Source organism: Canis lupus, chromosome 17, assembly GCF_048164855.1.
Source record: "Canis lupus baileyi chromosome 17, mCanLup2.hap1, whole genome shotgun sequence".
Lineage (NCBI taxonomy): Eukaryota > Metazoa > Chordata > Mammalia > Carnivora > Canidae > Canis > Canis lupus.
The window spans coordinates 36,206,740-36,228,651 of NC_132854.1; the positions used below are offsets into that span (position 1 = coordinate 36,206,740).

General features: G+C 34.5%; 2 long non-coding RNA genes across 3 annotated transcripts in view; one reads left to right on the forward strand and one right to left on the reverse strand.

Moving 5' to 3' along the window:
• Positions 1 to 3,051, forward strand: part of LOC140608385 (uncharacterized) — a 117,512-nt gene extending 114,461 nt beyond the window's left edge. For both annotated transcript variants that reach the window (XR_012010400.1, XR_012010401.1), the window contains one exon: positions 2,885 to 3,051. This is a non-coding gene — a long non-coding RNA (uncharacterized lncRNA). The remainder of the gene's footprint in view (positions 1 to 2,884) is intronic.
• Positions 1 to 21,912, reverse strand: part of LOC140608386 (uncharacterized) — a 53,142-nt gene that overhangs the window by 3,377 nt on the left and 27,853 nt on the right. The window contains exons 3-4 of the long non-coding RNA XR_012010402.1: positions 5,803 to 5,874; positions 2,356 to 2,450 (exon numbers count right to left, since the gene is read on the reverse strand). This is a non-coding gene — a long non-coding RNA (uncharacterized lncRNA). The remainder of the gene's footprint in view (positions 1 to 2,355; positions 2,451 to 5,802; positions 5,875 to 21,912) is intronic.

The window sequence follows — 21,912 nt, forward strand, 5'->3', positions numbered from 1 at the left end:
AGCCTGCTTCTGTCTCTGTCTGTGTCTCTGCCTCTTTCTTTCTCTCTGTATGACTATCATAAATAAAGTTAGAAAAAAAAAGCGCATGCTTAGCAATATGATTGAGAGAAACTAAGTTTATTAGATTTTGTACTATTGTAATAGGTTACATTGTGTCTCTAGTCTTTATTTGGTTCTATCATTCGCTTTACCATTACCATTAAATATGAAAACCCCACCAGAACAAATGTTCCTGAGTACATAATCAAAAAGTTTTATTTCATTTTAGTCTCTGAACAGAAGCCACCATGATTTCACTGAAACAAGTATTAGCACCCTTTTAAGCATGTTAAGGAGAACAAGAAAAAAAAAATCCTGAACTTCCACCTAAGTGTTCCATTATTGTCCAATTGTGGAAGTCTAAAAAGTAAAAGTACTTCTTTATAAACTTTTTTTTTTTTTTTTACTTCTTTATAAACTTGAATGAACCTTGTTCTAAAGAATCAGTAGAGGAGGAAGTTGCAAAAGAATTTTCTTCAGAGTATTGCAAAAATTTGAATCTCCTTAATATTGTTAAGCTTTATAAATTAGATAGTGATAAATAGTGTGTGTGTGTGTGTGTGTGTGTGGCCTCATTTAATCCACAGAATAGTTGGAGGCAGAGGTTGTTATCTCCACTTACAGAGAAGAATCTAAGAGTCATAGAGTTTAAATAATTTTCTTAGTGTCATTAAAATAGTCAGTATTGAAGAGAGAAATCTAATCCAAGTTTATCTGATTCCAAAGTCAGAATTCCTAGCTGTTTTCCACTGACCTCTGTAGCCTAAAACTGAAGAAGCCTTGAATAATAGTTATTAGGCAGATATGAATACAAAAAGTAAAGCTAATTTTCAGAATAGTATTTCTTATTTTTATGGGGAACAAAACAAAGGAAACATGTAGTTGATATCTGGGGTGGAGGAGAGACAAACAACTACTCCTATTGATATGGTATGTAAGTTCCTTATTCTACCTTCTTATAGGTAAAATAACATTTCCTTTAAAATATAACCTATAAATTTTCATTGGAAATTAGGGTCAAGACAATATATTTTTCTATTAATTTCAGTATCTATGATTATTCATTATTAAAGCTAAAGATCATTCTTGTTAATTCATAATACATCTAATTCTATGAATGAGTTATACTATTTCATCTACAATGAAATTAATGATTGGTATTTTTTTGCATTTTAATAACTACTTTTAGTTTGATAAAAAAATAAAATTGCCTTTCATTATATCTCCTCTGCCATACCTCTATTTCAATAATAAATCTATTTTGCAATCACAATTTTTCAAGTTTGGAACATTGATGTGTTCAGCTAACCACGTATTCAAGTGATTGTGAAAAGAAGAGAAACACATCAGTATAAGTTTTGTAAAAACAGATATTAACAATGTGGACTGATTTTGCTAACAATATGCTATGCTATACTGTTAAGTATGATATAATTTACTAACATGTGCTCTTGAGCTGTAGAGAGAGGAAAAAAGAGCCAATACATGTACCTTTTCTGATCTGAGAACTGCATGTATACTATTTTAACTCTTACAATACTCCTAGGGAAATGATTATTAGTGTTTTCTTAGAAGTAGAAAGTGAATTAATATTTAACTTACCTAAAAGGCAATGATGGAAAGTATTGACAGTAGAATTGGAACAGTTAGGCTAAGCCTTTCGAACTTGTTCACTATATTACATCAATTGTACCCTTCTTCCCAACTTCCCTGTCCTCCTCACCTCCATAATTGGGCCTTTCTTAAAATCCATATATCAAATAAATTAAAGTGTGGCCTTAGGAATCAAATAGACCTGGGGATGAATTTCAGATGCAACTAGCTGTGCAACTTTGGGAGAAACCATTTAATCGTTCATAGTCTTAGCTTTCATACTAGTAAAATAATGACAGTAATAACTACTAAAGAGCATCATTCTGTGTATTAAGGATAATAAATATAAACCACTTTTATTTTTCTCTACACTTTTGGTATTTAATAAATTATGTTGAATATGTTAATGTAGGGTAAAACAAGAGAATTGATTTTTAAAAAAGGACAACTGTTGTATCACAGTTCATTGCAGTAATTGAAACAACAGTGAAACAACTCTAGATATTTTGGGTGGAATGGAAGTTAAAATGGGGTATTTGGTTGCTTACAAAATTTTTGGAAGGGTTAGAAAAGAAATACATTTAAGCATACCCTGAAGTCAAGGGGCTGAGCTACCAGAATTGATGTTGCAGTTGTCACTAATCCCATCCTTGAATCGACTGCCTCTTAACACTGAGACTCCACTACTCATAATTTGGAACACAGAATATGGCCATTCCTCACCCATTCCTCCATGATCTCATTTGCTAGAATAGCTGTTGGAAGGCGCCTGGCCTCAGCTTTACTACTGTCTTCAATTCTGTCTTACTTGGAGAAACCTAACAACAGGAGAAGACAAGGAAAAAAGGATACGTTAGTGAAGTAGCAATGACCAAAAGAGAGGTGGTAGACCTGAGGATACTATTAAGTTAGGTTTACAATTTCATCAAACCTAATCTTAAAGCTATTGGTAGTATTGTCTCACTTCTTATTTCTAATTGTTACTTCCCCAAACTCCAACTATGTGTTTATACATTGACTGCAATGGAAGTCTTTAACAGGTTGTTGATAAGTGTGTCACATTCAAATTTTCTAATAGTGAGAGCTGAATTTTCGATGGCTCACACCTCTGTGTATTTTAACTTAAAAAATAATTTGTCTATTGTCATATATTGCCAAATCACAAATCAGATTAGAGCAAAGCATGACTACTTCAAACAAACAAACAAAAATTGTACTTGTTATTCTTTAAGTTAATTTGTTTCTTTTCCAGAATCAGAAATGTATGTCTGGGTAGCCAGAATGGCTGGCTCAGTGGTTTAGCACTGCCTTCAGCCCAGGGCCTGATCCTGGAGTCCCGGAATTGAGTCCTGCACCGGGCTTCCTGCATGGAGCCTGCTTCTCCCTCTGCCTGTGTCTCTGTCTCTGTCTCTTTCTCTCTCTGTGTGTCTCATGAATAAATAAATAAATCTAAAAAAAAAAAAAAAGAAATGTATGTCTTTTTGTGATTCTTTTTTAAGGCAGAAGGTCTTTTAGTAGGGACAAGCTCCGACGATATTCATTTCATCATGATTACATTTTTTGTTCAGAATTTTAACAGCTTACAGGAACACCAAAGTCTTTGCAATTTAGTTTGCAGATATCACTATGTATTAATGATTGCCTTTTTTTTATATTTTGTTCTTTTTTAAGGTATTAAAGCAGTCAGAAGTACGTTCTGTTTAGGTTTTCATTTCTAAGACCTAAGAGAGGTATAATCAACGGAGATATTTTTGTTCTATCTGAAAAAATGCATGTTGTTAAGCCTAAACATAGGTGATTGTGCTTTGATGCCATGGAAATATAAAATAAAGTGAGATATCAATATTTATAAAGCAAACACCTTGAGAAAAATAATCCTGAAAAATGTTGAGGTTATTTGACTAATTTTGACAATTTGTCCTTTGAATTGTCTTTCCTTCTTGTTGATGGTCAGCACTTTTTCTGGACTGCTAACACAAGGGATTCTTTTAAATATCTTTTGCAGCCACTTTTCACAACTTAAGTCAATTACACTTAACCATTTAGTTTTTAGTAAAGAGAGATATAAGCCTTAAATACCTTTACTCAAGGATTGGTGATGCTAATTTCCTTTTTTTTTTTTTTTTTCTTTTCTCCTTCCTCCTCCTCCATCACCATCTTAATAGGTACTGTTTGAATACTCACTATTAAGTCAGGAACTAAACACAAATTTTGTTCAATTCTCACAACAAACCATGATTTTATTTTCCCCCTTTTAATGATGAAGAAACTGAGTCATGACTTTCCTTCACTAGATTTATTTCCTCATTTTCATACATACACTGCTTAAGATAAATCATCTTAAAAAAAAAAAAAAAGGGTAACTCCCTTGAACCATATTTCCCACTGTTTCCTCTGCTGATAGATTTTACCAGAGAGAACTGTAAGGAATATTCCTCAAAGACCGCTCTTTTTTCCCATTTCAGTTTGAATAAAAATGAAATGTGTTACCTTGAGGATAAGGCCCATTGGAATCCACATGTTAAACACTACAACCGTGTGTGCTGACACATATTAAATGTTTACTGCAAGTCAGAATTGTCCTCTTCACTGCTGTTTGATCACAGCATATTTTTTTACCTCCTCTTTCCCATGCCCTCTTCTGGCCACATTGGCCTTCCTCTGTCTCTCTTAAATACCCAGCTCCTTTCTCTGAGCACTTTTATATCTCAATTCCCTGCACCTGAGATGTCATTCAGCAATTTTCACATTTTTGCTCATGACTGCTTTCTGTCTTGGCTTAATGGTAACTTCCGCAGATGCCATCTCTGTTTGCTCTCTCTGTCCAAACTCTACCTTGTTACAATGTTTTGTTTTCACAGTACCTTTCCCACTACTGATGTTATCTTATTATTTTATGTTACCCGTCTCCCTTGGTTATTATGGAAGTTCCATAGGAGAAGAGACTATATAGTACAATATTGAACAATACACAGAATTTTTTTTAGTCTAATGGCATATTTCACCATTAAGTATATAATTATCCAAAAATATTTCTTTTGATTTTTATAGAATTCAAAGGAAATAATTCTGTTTGATATCAAATAAATACGATGTTATTTTGTTTTGTGTATTGTACTCATATACATATACATGGAAGAAACCATGCCAAGACACTTTATCTTCATTTTTTTTTTTAAGAAAAAGAGTACATACAAGCAAGGGTGGGGGTTGGGAGAAGTAAGCAGGCTCCACACCCAACACAGAGCATGATATGGGGCTCAGTCTCACACTCTTATATCATGACCTTGAGCTGAAATCAAGAGTCAGATGCTTAACCTACTGAGCCACCCAGGCGTCCCTTATCCTCAAATTGTACCTTCCAATTTCTATTGCAACATTCACCATAGGGCATTATATCTTTTTTTTTCCCCCTCAAAGTGTGAGGTTCATCTTCTGCTACAGATTTTGCCCAAACACACTTTTATCTATGAAGCTGATGCATGTGACTATATAAATTGATTAGAGTACAAAATTAGAAAATTATAAACATAAAGAGCTATAAACTAGTATAATATTTAAGTGATATAATCATTACAATTATACTCTCTGGAAACTGGGTTATAGGGTTAATGTTATGACTATTGAAATAGAAACTGGCACAATATTCATTTGTTCATTAATTAGAAGTAGAAACTTAACATGCAACTGCAGTTTACAATCATTTTAATAGATTGCATGTTAAGGCAGGAGCTTTAGGGTTCTTTTGTAACTATTTTGCCTGAAATTTTGAAAAGCAATTACTATGAACATTGTAATCATAATCCATATCAACTTTCCTGTAGGTAATTGTTTTTGCCTTTGAATTTATAAAGCATCTTTAAGAATTGTAAAAATTTATATACATGCCACTCTATTCATCCTTTTGGAACTCTATAGATAGTCTTCTATTTATTTCCTTTGAATACACAAGTGAACTTTTCAAAGCATTCTTTTGTAACATGCTAAAATTTGTTTTAATTTTTTGTTGATAAACAACTAAATGTTTCATGAGCATGCAGTATATAGCATTTTGTATCTACTTTTATGGTGTCAATAGCATTTATTTTACAAGACAAAATTTTGCAGCCACCATTTTTATTACAAAAGTGGGAATGAAAATTTTACCATTATTTTGTTTTATTGCCTTACCTTGAAGATAGTATTAGGCTTAACTCCTTGAAGGTCTTCAATAAGGACTTGCAAAAGGAGGTGGTTCTTTGCCTTTCAAGCAAACCAACACAATAAGTTTTAAGTGTTCGCCAAGGTATAAATAAATATTCCACAGGAGAAGTAAAGTTCTTAGTTATAACTGCAGGTACTCAAATGTTCTCATAAACAGCCAAATTCCTCAGGGACTGTCCTTGTAAATATTAGGCTCTGCAAACAGCACCTTAAGAAATTGATGTATAAATTTCGTTCTCTGGAAAACTATTCAATATAAATCTTATACCACCAGTCTAAACAGACTACATTTTTGTTGGACTTAATAATCTCTAAATTGATACCTGTATTGAAGGTCACCATAATTGTACAAAGTTGGACATTTATTTATAAAATTCCTTAGACTAATTAATTTTAAACAAGCAACCATAAAATAAGTGTATTTATATAATATAGTAGTAGTAATTCAGTCTAGGTCTTAAAAGTATATAAATGTTTCAAGAAAAAAATGCCTACCATGTACTTTTTCTCACCCTAGATTACCTAGATAATTACTAGTTTATAAACTTTCATGGTAGGGGGGACAAAATTTTCCTCCAAATGGAAATAAATCAATGTTATTTTAGTAAATGTTATTCTAATTTTCAGTCTCAGTATGAATGGTTTTGGCATTATATTAAAATTAAATTTAAGTTTTAAGCTAGAAACTTTTTCTGGAAGTCCATGGTCATCCATCTTGAACTCCAAGCATGTAGGAAGACATAGGTAGAAGTATATTAAATCTGACAAATGACCTCCCATGTGCAAAGGAGGAAATAAAGATTCATTCTCCGTGTTTGTGAGATCATTTTGATGAAGGAAAGGCTAATTGAGGATGACATACATTCTAAATCTAATTCAAATCAGCATTTTTACATGAAGACTCATCACATTTCCAATGGTACACGCTACCATAAAACAGCTTAGTAAAGACATTTTGAATTTGATTCTTAGAATTTTTTTAAATGCTTCATCAGAACTGACATTTTTAGGGGTAATGAGTTTCCAATCTTAGTATTAGCTCAAACTGGATACCAGTGGTATTTTACACCTTTTATTAAAAAAGAAGCATTTTTCCTTAGCATAATTAAGTCTTATGTTGCAGAGAAAATTGCAACTAATATGCGATTATGCCTAGGAAACATGTGGGGAAAGTGCCAACACAGGGTTTCTCACAGTAAAAGCAAATCACCTTGAAATGATTAAAATGTTAAATTATGAAGGACTCCTCCTTTGGCATTCAAAGAATAATCATATTCCAAGACCAAGTAGCACTACTGTTGTTTTTAAAATGAAAAGGTGATTGCTAACTCTTTCCTCTTGAAATGCTCCAAAATTAGCTTTAATATTATCTTATTAACACACAGTTAACAGCTTACTCTTTAAAAAGACCACCACATCTTTTATCTAATAGGTAGCTCTGTTAATCCTGCAAATTTCATACTATGGATGTCATTTGCTAAAAAGTCAGGGTCATTTATATTTTATACTTAGATAAAATTGTATCTTGACTATATTTACACAGTGACAACTCAAAACACAGAGGACAGCCACTTACTAGGAGGTTAGAAACAGTATTCAGGAATTGCTGCTTTTAAGATGATATACTATATGCCAGTCATTCTAATTAAATTGGAGACAAACATTAGTATGCAAGTTAGTAGTTGTAAACATGTTCTATACAAAGATCATCAGCATGGCCTGTTTATGCTACTGTATTCCCACCCATATTATGGCCGTTTGGCTTTCTTCCAAGAGTAAAATAACGCAGAATGTCTAGATATCCAGTTTTGGATTCAAGAAAAAAGTACTTTTTTTCATAGTAGAATTTACTTGTAAAAATATGTCAAGTACCCTTTCAAGATTGAGAATTTGGAAAGGTTTGATTTTACCAAAAGATTGAACAGTGGGCCTCTTTCTATCTTGAATATCCGTGAAGTCTCCTGTATCTTGATGGGCAAGTACAAGATGTAGCTATGTACTCTTCCTCATCTTAATTTCTGAAGTTGTGTATTTACCTTTCAAAGCAATTGAGTATCTAACTCATCTGCATTTTGCTGAAGGAATCCCCAAGCAATTATGCTATTTATTTCTAAAAATAACAGGGAGAATATAACGGGTATCACTTACGGTCATTTACATTGATGGAACAATGTACGATCAAATCATTTGCTCTTATAAGCTCAAAAATTTTTTTTAAATGACTATGAATCTAGATTATTTTTCTGTAAACTTCACCTCATATGTAGACATAACAATCTACCTATAACACTACCAGAGATTTCCGGAATAAGTTTTAATTAAATTTACTCAGAACATATATTCATTAGATTATTTTGCTGGTGTGTTGTCACTGAAGAAATTGAGAGAGAACAGGAAACACTGACTTTTTTATGTCAGAAAATTCTTTGACTGAATTCTGTAACACTTGATCTATTTTAATCATCTGAACCATACCACATGAAACTAGATAATAGCTCTAGATATTCATATAAATCCTTTGTTTTCTGGATACAAATTTATCAAATAGATTTTGAATTTAGGTGAAAAATGGATCTTGGGGACAGCATTACTTTTAGCAACTTCTTTATTAACAGTATCAAAGACAAGTAATCAGTATTTACTGTTTTAAACCCTTTTCTCAAAAAAATTAAAAAATTTACATAATGCACCTATGAGCTTATTAATAGTCTATATATAAGGAGATTGAGACATTTAAAAGCTAATAACTTGACAAAGGTCTCACATCTAGTCTATGACAGAGCTAGCTATTCAGTCATCAGCACCATTACTCTTAATTGGCAAAAATAAATTAATGAAATGAAGAAATACTTTGGAATTATGAGAAAATACAATTGTAGAAAATGTAGTTTCTTTTTTTTTTAAAGTTAATACAACATACATTCACTAGTTCATTAAAAACACGTTCTTGATACCTAGTATGTTCCTAGAACAATAAAGTGACTCACAATTGAAATATTAAGGGCAATACAGGCAAATGAGAGAAAGCAAAACAACTTGTAAGCAAATATTAGCAGTGAGAATAATATTGTTAAGGAGATGGAATGGGTTGGACCTTTAACCAAGTTGGGGGTAAGTCAAGGAAAGGTGACATTTGTGTCATAAATAGGTAGGAGTACAGTGAATGTGAAGGAGTGAATGTTCTAGGCAGTAAGAACAGAGCCTTAAAAATCTACGCTCTGATGTGGAAATTGCACATATTTCAGTATGGCTGGAGTTAACATTAATGTTCAGGGAGCTAACATGGCAAAGTTAGGCAAAAATTAAGACTTCAAAGGACCTGACTTAGAATTTTAAGTAGGGACAAACTTATCAGCAAAGTAATTCATAGCAAATCTAATGTTGCAGAACTATGATTCTGGCAGTACCAAATAAGGTAGACTGGAGGGGAATATCCTGGAAGAAACAAACCAGCCAGAAGACTGATTAGGAGGGCTAGCTGATGAATGTTTTGAAGATGCAAAAACATCAAGACAATGGAATTGACTGGAAATATATATGGGCAGTGGCTTCCTAAGACAAGATGACTGATTAGACTTGGGTGTGATTGATTAAATAAATTTAAGCTTTCAGGTTTCTGATTTGGGCAACTTGAAGGGATTTGGGAGATAAGGATATTAGTAGGCAGGACAAAAATCCAGAAATAGCGGTTAGTTTGAGGAAAGCTGGTAAGTGAGGATTATTCTGTCCACCCAGATGAGATGTCAAAATGCAACTGGATATGCAGATATGAAATCCATTAGAGCTCTGGGTTGAAGAGCTAGATTTAGTAATATAGAGAAATCCTTTGTTGACTGCCAACTGGATATATTTTGGGTTCTCATAACATCCATAAAGGACAATACTATATAGAGTATGATATATATATTTTTTGAGGAAATTGATGCTCAGAGACACTAAGAAAAAAAAAAAGAAAAAGCCTTTCTGCAGTTAGGGAGTAGAAGTGCTCAAATTTACGCCACATGTGCTACTAAATCCATGTGCCTTCCCCTCACCTACATGTTCATTCATACCCAGGCAACACATGAAGCTGACTGTTCATGACTGAGATTACAGAAGGGGAAGGTATTAAGGAAAGAGAAGGCTGCAAATTACTGAAAATTTATAATTTTTAAGAAGCCAGAAGAAGAGTCCAGCAAAAGAATACATAAGAGACAGAGAAAAGAGAAAATAGTGTGACAAAAGCTAAAACAGAATAGAATTTTTTAAAGCTAGAAGGATCCACAGCATCAAATAATGAAAAGAAATTAGAAAAACAAATTTTTCAGTTAGAAAGGGTTTGCTTGCTACCTTTGATACTTTCTAGAAGTTAAAATTTCACACTTTATGCATCATTTAAAACCATTGGTTTTGAGAAGATAAATAAAAACGATAGGTAAACCATGACATTTCTGATTGATTATACTTGTATGGGTGTGAGAAAAGGTGTACACAGGATATGAGGTCAAGGTCTTCAGCTCAGATTCCTTTTATGAGGGTGGGATGTGAGGAGTGGGATTGATCCTGTTCTGAACGTAATATAACATTTTTAGATTAGATGGAGGTTTTTCCTGGAAGGTGCAGTGAGATGACTGGAACAGTTGGCTGTGAGATAAAGAGACGTCAAGGTGCTCACTTCTAGCTCCGTGGCCTGATATAGATTACAACCATCAATTAAAAAGTTTTTAAACAAACATTTATCAGTGGTAGCCTTTGAACTATTAAGAAATGACTTCTACTTTCCCACTTTCCTGCTTCCCAAGAAGTTGCATATTTCGGCATGCCCCGTGAGTGAGGTCTATCTGGGAGACCTCAAGAGCCCTAGTGTAGGCAATTTTCTTTCTCACTCTGTGGTCTTTGCTTAGGAAGGCACATCAATGCCCCTGCTTTTAATTATCACCTCTCTTTCAAAGACTTTACACAGTATTTCAGCTCCAAAATCTCTGAGCACCACAACATACCTGTACAACCGCTTTTTCAGTTCTTTTATGTGAATGTAGCAAAGCAACTTGCCTCTGTTGCATCTAAAGGTCATCATGGTCCTTCCGTGAAATCTTCATCTCTTCATTCTCTGAGTTGGATTATTCACTAAGTTGCACAAAATGAATCCTGGAAGTGTCTTTGATTCATCATTCTATTTTGTCCTCTCCATGTCTAATCTATCACCAGGTCCTCCTTCTTTCCTTCTAAATATATATAGAGCATGTTTGCTTTTCTCTATCCCCACTATCCATACCTCTGTTGTCCAAGTTCCTGTCATCTTGGGTTGGAATTAGTGCAATAGCTCTTAGCTGCTTTCTTTCTTTTTCTTTCTTTCCTTTCCTTTCTTTTCTTTCTTTCTTTCTTTCTTTCTTTCTTTCTTTCTTTCTTTCTTTCTTTCTTCTTTCTTTCTTTCTTTCTTTCTTTCTTTCTTTCTTTCTTTCTTTCTTTCTTTCTTTCTTTCTTTCTTGATTTTATTTATTTATTCATGAGAGAGAGAGAGAGAGGCAGAGACATAGGCAGAGGGAGAAGCAGGCTCCCCTCAGGGAGCCTGATGTGGGACTTGATCCCAGGACCCCAGGATCATGACCTGAGTCAAAGGCAGATGCTCAATCACTGAGCCATCCATCTGCCCTCTTTATGTTGTTACACTCAGAGCACCCTATATATATTTTATTCCATGACACTAAAAGTTACACTTAACAAACTTTTAACACTTAGGAGGTTTCCAATAACCTGAAATTATATTGAAAAAGATGAGGTCAGTGTTGCCTGTAATTTTTTATTGAATATGTTAATGAGAGACAATTCAGATTCCTCTGGAGAAAACTTATATAATTATATGACTATATATAATTTAAAATATGTAATATTATGTATATAAATCCATGGCATAGAGATGTCTTAGAGACCCAGAAATTACTGAATAACTATCTCAGCTTTATATAGGTATGGAAGCCACCTTATGACTTATTTCATTATATACGTATAATGTATAAATCTGGAAGTATGATATGTAAATATACGTTGCAAACCAGGAATTCTAAAATAAAGGTCAGAGACTTGATAAAATCACTTCCTTTATCAATGCATACTCTGTGTTATTTGGTATTAAAAATATGGAGGTTGACTCCACATTCTGTTCTTCCTCTGTCTTTAACACATTTTCGCTTGGGCTGAATAAATTAACTACAAACAAATAACTGCTTTTACTAGGTTTACATTGAGCAACAAGAGTGTATTAAAATTAGCTATGGGATCCCTGGGTGGCGCAGCGGTTTGGCGCCTGCCTTTGGCCCAGGGCGCGATCCTGGAGACCCGGGATCGAATCCCACATCGGGCTCCCGGTGCATGGGGCCTGCTTCTCCCTCTGCCTGTGTCTCTGCCTCTCTCTCTCTCTCTCTCTCTCTGTGACTATCATAAATAAATAAAAATTAAAAAAAAAAAAAAAAAAAAATAAAATTAGCTATGAATGGCTCAGGCATTCAGATACCTGTTTTTGGTGCCTGAAGATGCATGCTTTAAGAATCTTTAGTCATTAATATCAACTCAGAAAACACTAAGGGTAAAAGGCCCAGTATAATATATATCTTAAGATGCTCCACTTGTAATGATTGCATTGTTCTTTTAAGGCTTCATTTATTCTTGACAGAAACAATTATGTGAAGTAATTATATCTAAAGTCAGGCATTGTGCAGTGTTCAATTTGGAAGGTAAAGAGCATTGTTTGACTGTTGTTACCAGGCACATTCCTGATAGAGAACAAATGCTTACATCAATAGGAATCATGCACTTCGTAATTTATTCTTTTATTCGCATATGCTGTTATCATAATAAGTGCCAGGTTAACCATCTTAAACACAAGGACAAAATTACTAGAATAACATCAATGGGGGAAAGCAATATAGAAGCAACTCATCAGTATTTCACTTGCATGGCTTGTTATTTTATATGGCTCTTTTTCCTTGCATGACCAAATGTTGCATAATTGACTGGACAGGATTATTCCACAAGATATCTAAACAAGATTGAAGGGCCAATGTCCTTGGTGAATAAACTGGATAATACTTAGAATTTAAAACATTTAATTTTACCAGATCCTGAAAATTAAATAAAGTTTTCTTTAGACATAAGTATTTTCTCACAAATTATTTCATTTTTAAATATAGATGATTAGATGCAAATTATCTACATTAATACTAATTCCCTTATGGTTTTAAAGAGTTCTCAAATTCTCTGAAGTTGTCTAAATTGTAACCAGCCAAACTGACATATTGGTCCTTTGCTTACATCTAAATAACTGCACATTATATGAATGTATTACACAATCAATTTACAGTAAAAGAAAAAATATAAATATTGAAGCATTCTCCCTTGAATCTATAAATCATATTTCTTTTCATTGTTTTACCTTACAGGTGTATATATATTCCAAGGTGTCTTATATTTATTTAAAGCATTCTGTTACAACACATCAACAATTCTGCATAATAATGATCTTCAGACTAGCAAGCATCTCCAGACATTGTCTTGAATATACCACTTTGCCTTGTCAAAAAAGATTGGTTTTTCCTATTAAATACCTTAGTATGACCATTACAGCATTTGCTTCATTCCATGAAAGTATCCTATTACATGCAACAAGGCTACTTCGTACTAAAAGGAACTGGCCAAAATAACCGGGTTGAAATGATTAGCAACTCTGAATACACATTTCATCTTTACTCCAAGAGAAAGTGAACAGTAATTAGCTTTACAATTATATGTAATATAATGAAATCTTTTCAGGGCTATCCTTCTTCCTATTGTTCTAGTATCTTCAACAGTGAGGGAACGAAACCTTAGTATAGTCTCCAAACTGAAGGTTAATGCCAGAGTCTAGATCCTACATGTGCATCAAGCTCTCACATGTGAGAGTTCTTAATTTGAGTTATGTAAATTTCCAGAAACTAGAGATAACCTTTAGGGATCCATTAATTCCTGATATGGTGTAAAAGTTATTGATTGTGCATTTTCTAGGGTCAGGGTAAGCAATTTTGGGCATCATGGCAACTATGATTCCTATAACTAGTTATAGTGGCTAATCATTACTTTGATTCCATAGGACCTTATCCATCTATCCATCTGGAACTACCATTCTTTACCCAAATTCCACCCACATAGTTACTGTTGGAATTTACATATTGAGTTTAGTGTTGGTCTAATGACCCACACTTAGCTAGTCCTCACGGAAATGTACAGATAAAGTTGTGAGACATAACAGTGTCTCTACCTGAACTAAGGTATGGTACATAAAAATCCAAAGCTATAAGAGGCTACATTTGTTTAACATACTCAGAAAGAAGAGAAGAAGTCAGCTTGTTGAGAGATAAACACTGAAAGAGCCACAAGACAGCCTAAGAAGAAGAGAAGGTCCTAATGATATTTGAAACAATGGGGTCCAGTTTATGAGTTCCTGGAAATACTTTACCTCAAATTATATAAACCCCTCAATATTTTGGCTGAAATTGTTTCTTGTAACCAACAAAGCAATAAGTAATCTGTTATATATATGATTTTTTAAGTCCAGTGATCTTAAGAAAAGATGATGTAGAAATAAAACCACAAAACTAAATGTCTATTTAAAAAAAAATACAGTAACAAGATGTATACACGAGAAAAATTTTGGAAACTATCAAACTAAGAGAAACTAAGGTATAAGTACAAAAAATATAAGATTATAGAAACCAGTTCATTTCCTGTACCACTTCTCAGATGTGGGAAGAAAGAAGAGGGGAACTGAAAAGAAAGTAAATACAAACAAAATTCTTAAAAATCTCATTTGGATCCGTCTGTTTAGAGTAAAGTAAATAGAGGAAATTAGGAGGAAGTAATGTCAATAGACACGGTATGGTGGTCTGCAGTGGGAAAAATTTCCCACTACCATGGAAAAAATACTGACTCACACCAGAAATGGAAAAGGCCAGGAGTCACCACTTTTTTCCTCCCTAGTTTGGAGGAATTCATATTAGAGACACAAACAATGGTTTTTCATGTTTGTAGTTCTGCAACAGCATGATGGAACAGAAAATGTTTAAAAATGAGAAAGTAGAAGACTGCTGTGAAAGATAGAAATAACAATGTGAAAGTAGCTGTGCGGTCAGGACTATGATGAGTGAGCAAGGAATTGTGTGATTAGGGAACACTGCACTAAGAAATTACATGTAAGGGACACCTGGGTGGCTCAGTGGTTGAGTGTCTGTCTGTCTTTGGCTCAGGGCTTGGTCCTGGAATCCCAGGTGGAGTACGACATTGGCTTCCCTGCCAGGGGCTTGCTTCTCCCTCTGCCTATATCTCTGCCTCATATCTCTCATGAATAAATAAATAAAATCTTGAAAAAATAAATTTCATGTAAGATCCCAATAAATTCCCATTCTTCACTAAAAGTATTAACATGGTGGTCAAGGACAGTATCTTTGAAATACTCTTTTTTCTAATTTAGAAGTATTACTACCTTAAAAAGGAAATTATATTCAGTTTTAATGGGGAATAGGGCTAATCAAAGAAATAAAGAAAATGGAGAAAATATAAAACCAAAACACATTAGAAAACAGCAATAATAGATAAGAGGACAGATAGCATTTCAAAAATCATACTTCCAAGTTACAAAAATAAGCATATCCAAAATTTAGCAGAACATTTTCTCCATCTCTGGAATTAAAAAACAAAAATGCCAAACACTGTAGGTCAAAGAGGTACATTATGTGGCACCAACATTGTTACATCATGATTATTCCTCAGCTATATCTTAGTGAATTCTATGATCTTCAAGAATCGTTATAAGTGTCCAGGCAGAAAAAGAAAGTGAAATGCAAAGGAAGAGGATGGGGAGAAACAACATAAGAAGATAGAAACAAAACAAAACAAAAACAAGTGACCCAGGCATTGTGAGAAAATTCAATGAGAGGGTATTAAATGTAATTCTGACACTAGTTGCCTGGAGTTAGTGGAGACCCCGCAGTTTGTTTGTTTATAGATTTTATTTATTCATGAGAATCACAGAGAGAGAGAGAGAGAGAGAGAGAGAGAGAGGCAGAGACACCCAATGTGGGACTCAACCCTGGGACTCCGGGATCACACCCTAAGCCAAAGGCAGACCCTCAACTGCTGAGCCACCCAGGTGTCTCCAGACCCCACAGTTTAAAGGCTCAATCATACAAGACTGACTCCAACTGCAAGTGGTGGGTCCCCAGGTTATCCACAACTTTTGTCTGAATTCCCTACAAACCAGAGGTGACCATAAGTCACCCCCACTGTTTTGATCACTTGCTAGAGCTGCTCACAGAACTCAAGAACACAATTCATTTACCATTACTGATTTATTACAAAGGTTATTGAAGGATACAAAAGAACAGGTGAAGAGATGGAGGACAGAATCTGGAAAGATCTTGAGCATAGGAGCTTCTGTCCCTGTGGAGTTTGGGGTGACCACCCTCTCACAACATAGATATGTTCTTGTTCATCAACCAGGAATCTCTCTGAACCCCATACTTCTGGGATTTTTATGGAGGCTTTATTGCACAGCTAGAGTTGATTAAATCATGGGTCTTTGGGGATTAGTTCAATTTCCAGCCCCTCATCCATCCTGAGAGGTCAGGGGTTGGGGTGGAAAGCTCCAACTCTCTAATCCCAAAATTGGTTTCCCTGACAACCAGCCTCCACTCTGTGGTTATCTAGGGACTTTCCAAAAATCACATCTTTAGCATAAAATTCAGGTGGGGTTTGAAAGGGCTTGCTATGAATAACAAAAGACGCTCACCTTTATTGTTCTCGAACTATTTCAGGAATTGAGTACCAAAGATCAAACATTGAATTAAAAAATGCTCCCATAGCTCTTATCACTTAGGAAATTACAAGTGTTTTTTAGGAACTCTATGCCAGGAATGAGATGAAGACCAGATACTATTTCTAAGTATAAACCACAGTATCACATATAAAAATTAAGAGTCAACAAAAAATAGAAAAGCCCAGAAAATGAAAAATGCAAACCTTTTAAGTAAAATAACAAGAAAAAATATTTAGAAGTACCTCAAAAAATAATATGCCACAACTTCACCGTAGTAGATCCTAGAGATGTACGAATGATGCAAAATTGGCAAGTGTTCATTGGTTTAAAAAGAATTAAAATTTAAAAATAAAAAGCATTTGACAAATTTCAAAATATATGCCTGATTTCAAAATAGAGAAATTCAAAATAGGGATAATTGTTATTTTCATTGATCATAGAATAATTGTCTTTCACATTGTTGAGGAGGAAACATTTTTATCAACACTTCAAGATCCTTCTGGCTGACAAGACAGATTAATAGGAGAAATTTAAGTTTAATTCATACTTAGGAAGATCTCATAGATATGAGACCTAAGAGATCACCAGGGCAGGAAGCTATTATACTTTTTTAGGCAAAAACATAAATCTGTGAGTAATTCATAGGACAAAGTAAACTTATGTTTGGGAGCTTCAGTTAGTATGGAATTCTGAATAGAAATTGGCCTGGGATAGTAAAATCAAAAGTAAGAAGCTTTGTTTACATTGGCTTCTCTGACACTGAACTGCCTGTCTCTGATAAGGATGCCTCTCTCTCTCCTAGTGCAAGGGGAGGTATCTTTCACACTGGAGATTTATTTCCTGCTTTCTGAAGACAAAGGAGAGTCAAAGTGTTCTTGCACTGGATGTTTCTTAAGTAGCTTTAATTCAAAATCATCAGTATGACACCATGGCATATCTTGGGGACGGCATGCATGTTACAGTGCAAGAGCACAGAACATGTATATCCTGAACAGATTTTTGATTTACAAATACTTGAGAATATAGAGTTTCATAAAAATAAAGTCATGCAGCTTATAATTTTGTCTTTATTTTTCACTCAGCACAATTATTTTGAGATTTATCCATTTTATTTAATTATATACCAGTAGTTTGTTCTATTTTCTTGCCAACTAATACTCCAATGTGTGGATGTTTCACAGTTTGTTCATTTTTCACCAATTGATGGATGTTTGGGTTGTTTCTGATTTTTATCTTTAGTATGTTAACATTGTGAAATACATCAATGTGCTTTTATACTGAAAAAAGTCAGACAAATGATTTATACGATATCTGTACCATATGGCATGCTTTATGAAACTCTAGGCAATGAAAATTTACAATAATAGAAAGTTTAGTGGGTATGAGGGACTATGGGTCTTGGTGGAGGAAAGAAGAAAGAAGAGTTAAAAGAGACAAAAAGAAACTTTAGGGAAAAAGGAAATGTTCACTATCTTTATTGTGCCAGTGGTTTCACAAATGCATACATTTGTCAAAACATAAAATTATACACTTTTTATACAGGAAGTTTATTGTACACACTTAATAATATTGTTAAAAAAGACAGGTTTCGTCTTTTGATCTTAGCTTATGGATGGTGTCTGAAATGCTTCTAATGTATATTGGCATTGATGGGGACAAGTAGGATCATCCTTATTTTATATCTTCCCCATCAATAAGCACACCAAAGTCCATGGTGACATCTGCCAAAGTCTCTGAGTTCTGTAATCTATCAGGGCTAATGCCTGGGTTCTCTAAATCCTGAAAGTAATGGTTATATAAATTATAGTCCATGGTTTGGCAATAAATGGATTTTACTTTAATTCGTTTTAAGAGGAAGGCAATTTTACCTCATTGATTTTCAATCTTTTTGTAGTCACCTGTTTATTAAACATTGCTTTATCTCCCTTTGGCTCATTTTTATCTGCAGTAAATATTAATTGTTGTTAATGAAGACAATTTTATATATATCATATTCTCTATTTAGAAGGATAGACTTCTTAATGCATACCTTCACTTAATAAACATTATCTATAATATGTAAACATTAAATGTTCATTTTACAGATGAAGAAAAGTGGATGCTAAGCAATTTTTTTATCATAGTTACAGTAAAACCAGGATAACATGATAAATTATAAGGGTTCTGGGATATTAGTCTCTTGTTATACAGCCCTCTGCAAACATAATCTATCATCAGTAGTCTTCACAAATGCCGAGCGGGTTAAACCAGTGGTATTTCCTCAGTTATATCATAGTTGTCTAAAAATGTATACCATTTTAAAGGATTTTTGTAATATGAATATGTTTTCAGTCAATTTGTTGGAAAAGAGAGACTATTTCTTATTGAAAAAGTTTGAATACATAGTTAAATGAAATAGTGTATAAAAGAAGATTAAGATACAAATGGGAAGAAATGATTAATACAGTAAGGAGAGAGGTAGGGGTACTGGGAAGAGCTGATGTCTAGAAAGTACTGGTGTCTGACTGATAGTCTTTGTACAACCCAAGCATCTTCTAAAGTGAAGTTAAGAGCTGTGGATGAATAACCATTGTACACCTAGCTTTAAATCTATTTGACCATAGTATCTTCATGGTTCTTCTAGTTATGACCAAACTGGCACCTAGTCATCTACCAGAGTAGTTTATCTCAGAAATGCATTTAGACATTTCAGTATCTGATCACTTCCTCTTAATCTTCTAGCTTTTCTGTTTACGCCTTCACAAGAGACCTCTATTCTATCTGTAACTTGTATTCAACTCTCCTGTGAGTATAGGCAACGATATGTCCCATTACCTTTTGGTCTAATTTTCTCACAACTCCTCAACTTCTAAGGAACGAAATTTTTCTTATTTTAGCCTATAATGGAGTGTGGGGGTCAGGGCAGGGTTCAGTGTTTCTAGAAAAAAATCTAACAACTCCATATACCAGCATCTTTTCCAATGCATGCTCAACTGTCCTACAGGCCCAACTATTTTATTTTTAGTTTGCTCTCCCATATGCAATAGATATTTAAGACATTGTCTGAATTCCTTGAATACCACTGCCTTACCTTCCCACCTTTTCCTCTTGTTCTCAGTAGCTGGTTTCAACACTTTGAGCACAGCAATAATAGTGACAGTCAGAGAATCACACTCTATTGATCCAGATCCCTAATGAATTTCACAAATTTGAAGTCATCTGCACTGGCATTTTCCCTTTGCTCTTCTTTTCTTGGTGCAGTGGAAAAATACATGCTTTCCCCTTAGCCTGGTACTGCTATTTTCACTTCAGATGTTGTCTCCTTCCACCTTCTCAAGTAAGAAAATGCCTCTATTTTGTCTCTCTTGTCTCTCTCTCTCTCTCACTTTCTCTCTCCCACTGTGCCTTCAACTTCTCTTTCAATAAAGTCTTGTTACCTGTATTACTTAAAGCATACATTTCATTAAAACTGATCCTTTCCTTCCCTGTCTTCACTCTGCGTGCACTTGTTTTCACTTTTTTTAACTTAACTATTATAATTTCCCTTCTACTCCCATTTCTCTAAAAAAACTGTCTTCATCTAAGTTCTCAAGCACCATATATCATCAATCAAATTATAATATCTTAGTGCTTATCACATGTAAACTGTAACAGCACTGAATATTGTTCACCTGTTTATCATTTTTGAAACTCTTTACATCCAAGATTTGCCTAGAATTTTCTCCTACTGCTTAGATGCTCCTTGTTCACCTTTTTGCAGAGTTCTCTACCTCTTCTATTGTCACATGTGTTGAGATTCCTCTGGATTGTAATGCAGCAGTATGTCCTTCTCATTCTACAAATTCCCCCAGAGGAATGCCATCCAACTTCTAGCACCCACTACCATCTATATGCTGACTAGCTTCTGACTCAGAGGACTCTCCTCTCTCCAGAACCACACTGTGTAGCTACTGAACTTCTCCATAATCACAAAACTGGAAGTGTCATCTGCTTTAACCATTTACCATTTCCACCACTATTATGTTCAACAATAATGAAAAATAAACAGCAGTAACACCTATTATCACAGCCAGAAACCAGTTCAGTTATGATCTTTTCCTCTTTCCTTCATCTTCACATTCTGTTCTTAAGTCCTGACAACTGCAAGTTTGCCACTCAGATCCATCTAATAATTCTCTCTCTCCAGAGCTATCCCTTAGATTCATGTTTCCAATGCTTCCCAGTCTACCCCAGCCCTAAGTGGTATACAGAATTGCTATCCTGTCTTGACTATCTTTCTTTTACAGAACTGCTCTTCTGTGGTGGGAGGAGCTAAATCTGGAATCAGAATAGACTTGGGATACAGTACTGCCTGTCCTACTTGTGAGCTCATGTGATCCTGGGAGATGAATTTAACCACTTTATTAACATTTACTGGTGAGGAAACAATCTTCATTTTATCATGGACCTATTGGAGAATATATGAGTTAAAAAAGCTTTATAAAAATACCCAAATCCTAAACTTGAAATATGATCAATAGATGCTACCATGGAGAAACATTATTACTATATTAAAACAAACTTCTTCATGCTGTTCTCATGCTTACTTGCTTCCATTGTCCTTAGGTAAATTCCTCAGCTCCTTCACATACCTAATAATGCCCTGAATTCTGTAGGGCTTCCTTAGATCTGTTTCATATCTGAGCTCTGACCCATTCATGCCATTTGTGTTTTCACACCATGGTACACTCTTCTCCATCTGAAATGGGACTTAGAGAAACTGTTTCAGGCAGCAGTAATGACCAAGGCCCTTGAGGTAGGAGAAAGCTTGACAGTAAAGAACCAGAAAGGAGGAGGCTGCATGGCTCAAATGTGAGTGAGTCAGTGAGTGAGGAGATTAGTAAAAGTTCTGTTGGACTGATAGGCTCCAAATCACTGAAGACTTAGGCCAAGTATTTTCAACTTTAGCACTACTGACATACTGGACCAGATAATTATTTGTTGTGAGGCGTTACTCTGTGTATTTTAAGATGGTTAGCAGCATTCCTGGCCTCTACCCACTGGATGTCAGAAGCATCTTTCCAATTGTGACAATCAAAAATGTCTTCAGGTATTCCTGAATATTCCCCAGGGAACATTTTGCCTAGGGGCAAAATTGTCCTTGGTTGAGAACTGTTAACAGGCTAAGGAGTATGCATTTTTTTTTTTAATCTAGGAGAGCAAAAGAGAGGAAAAAAAAAAGCTGTGAAAGATTCTAAGGAGTAGTGTGACATGTTCTGATTTACATTTGATAAAGA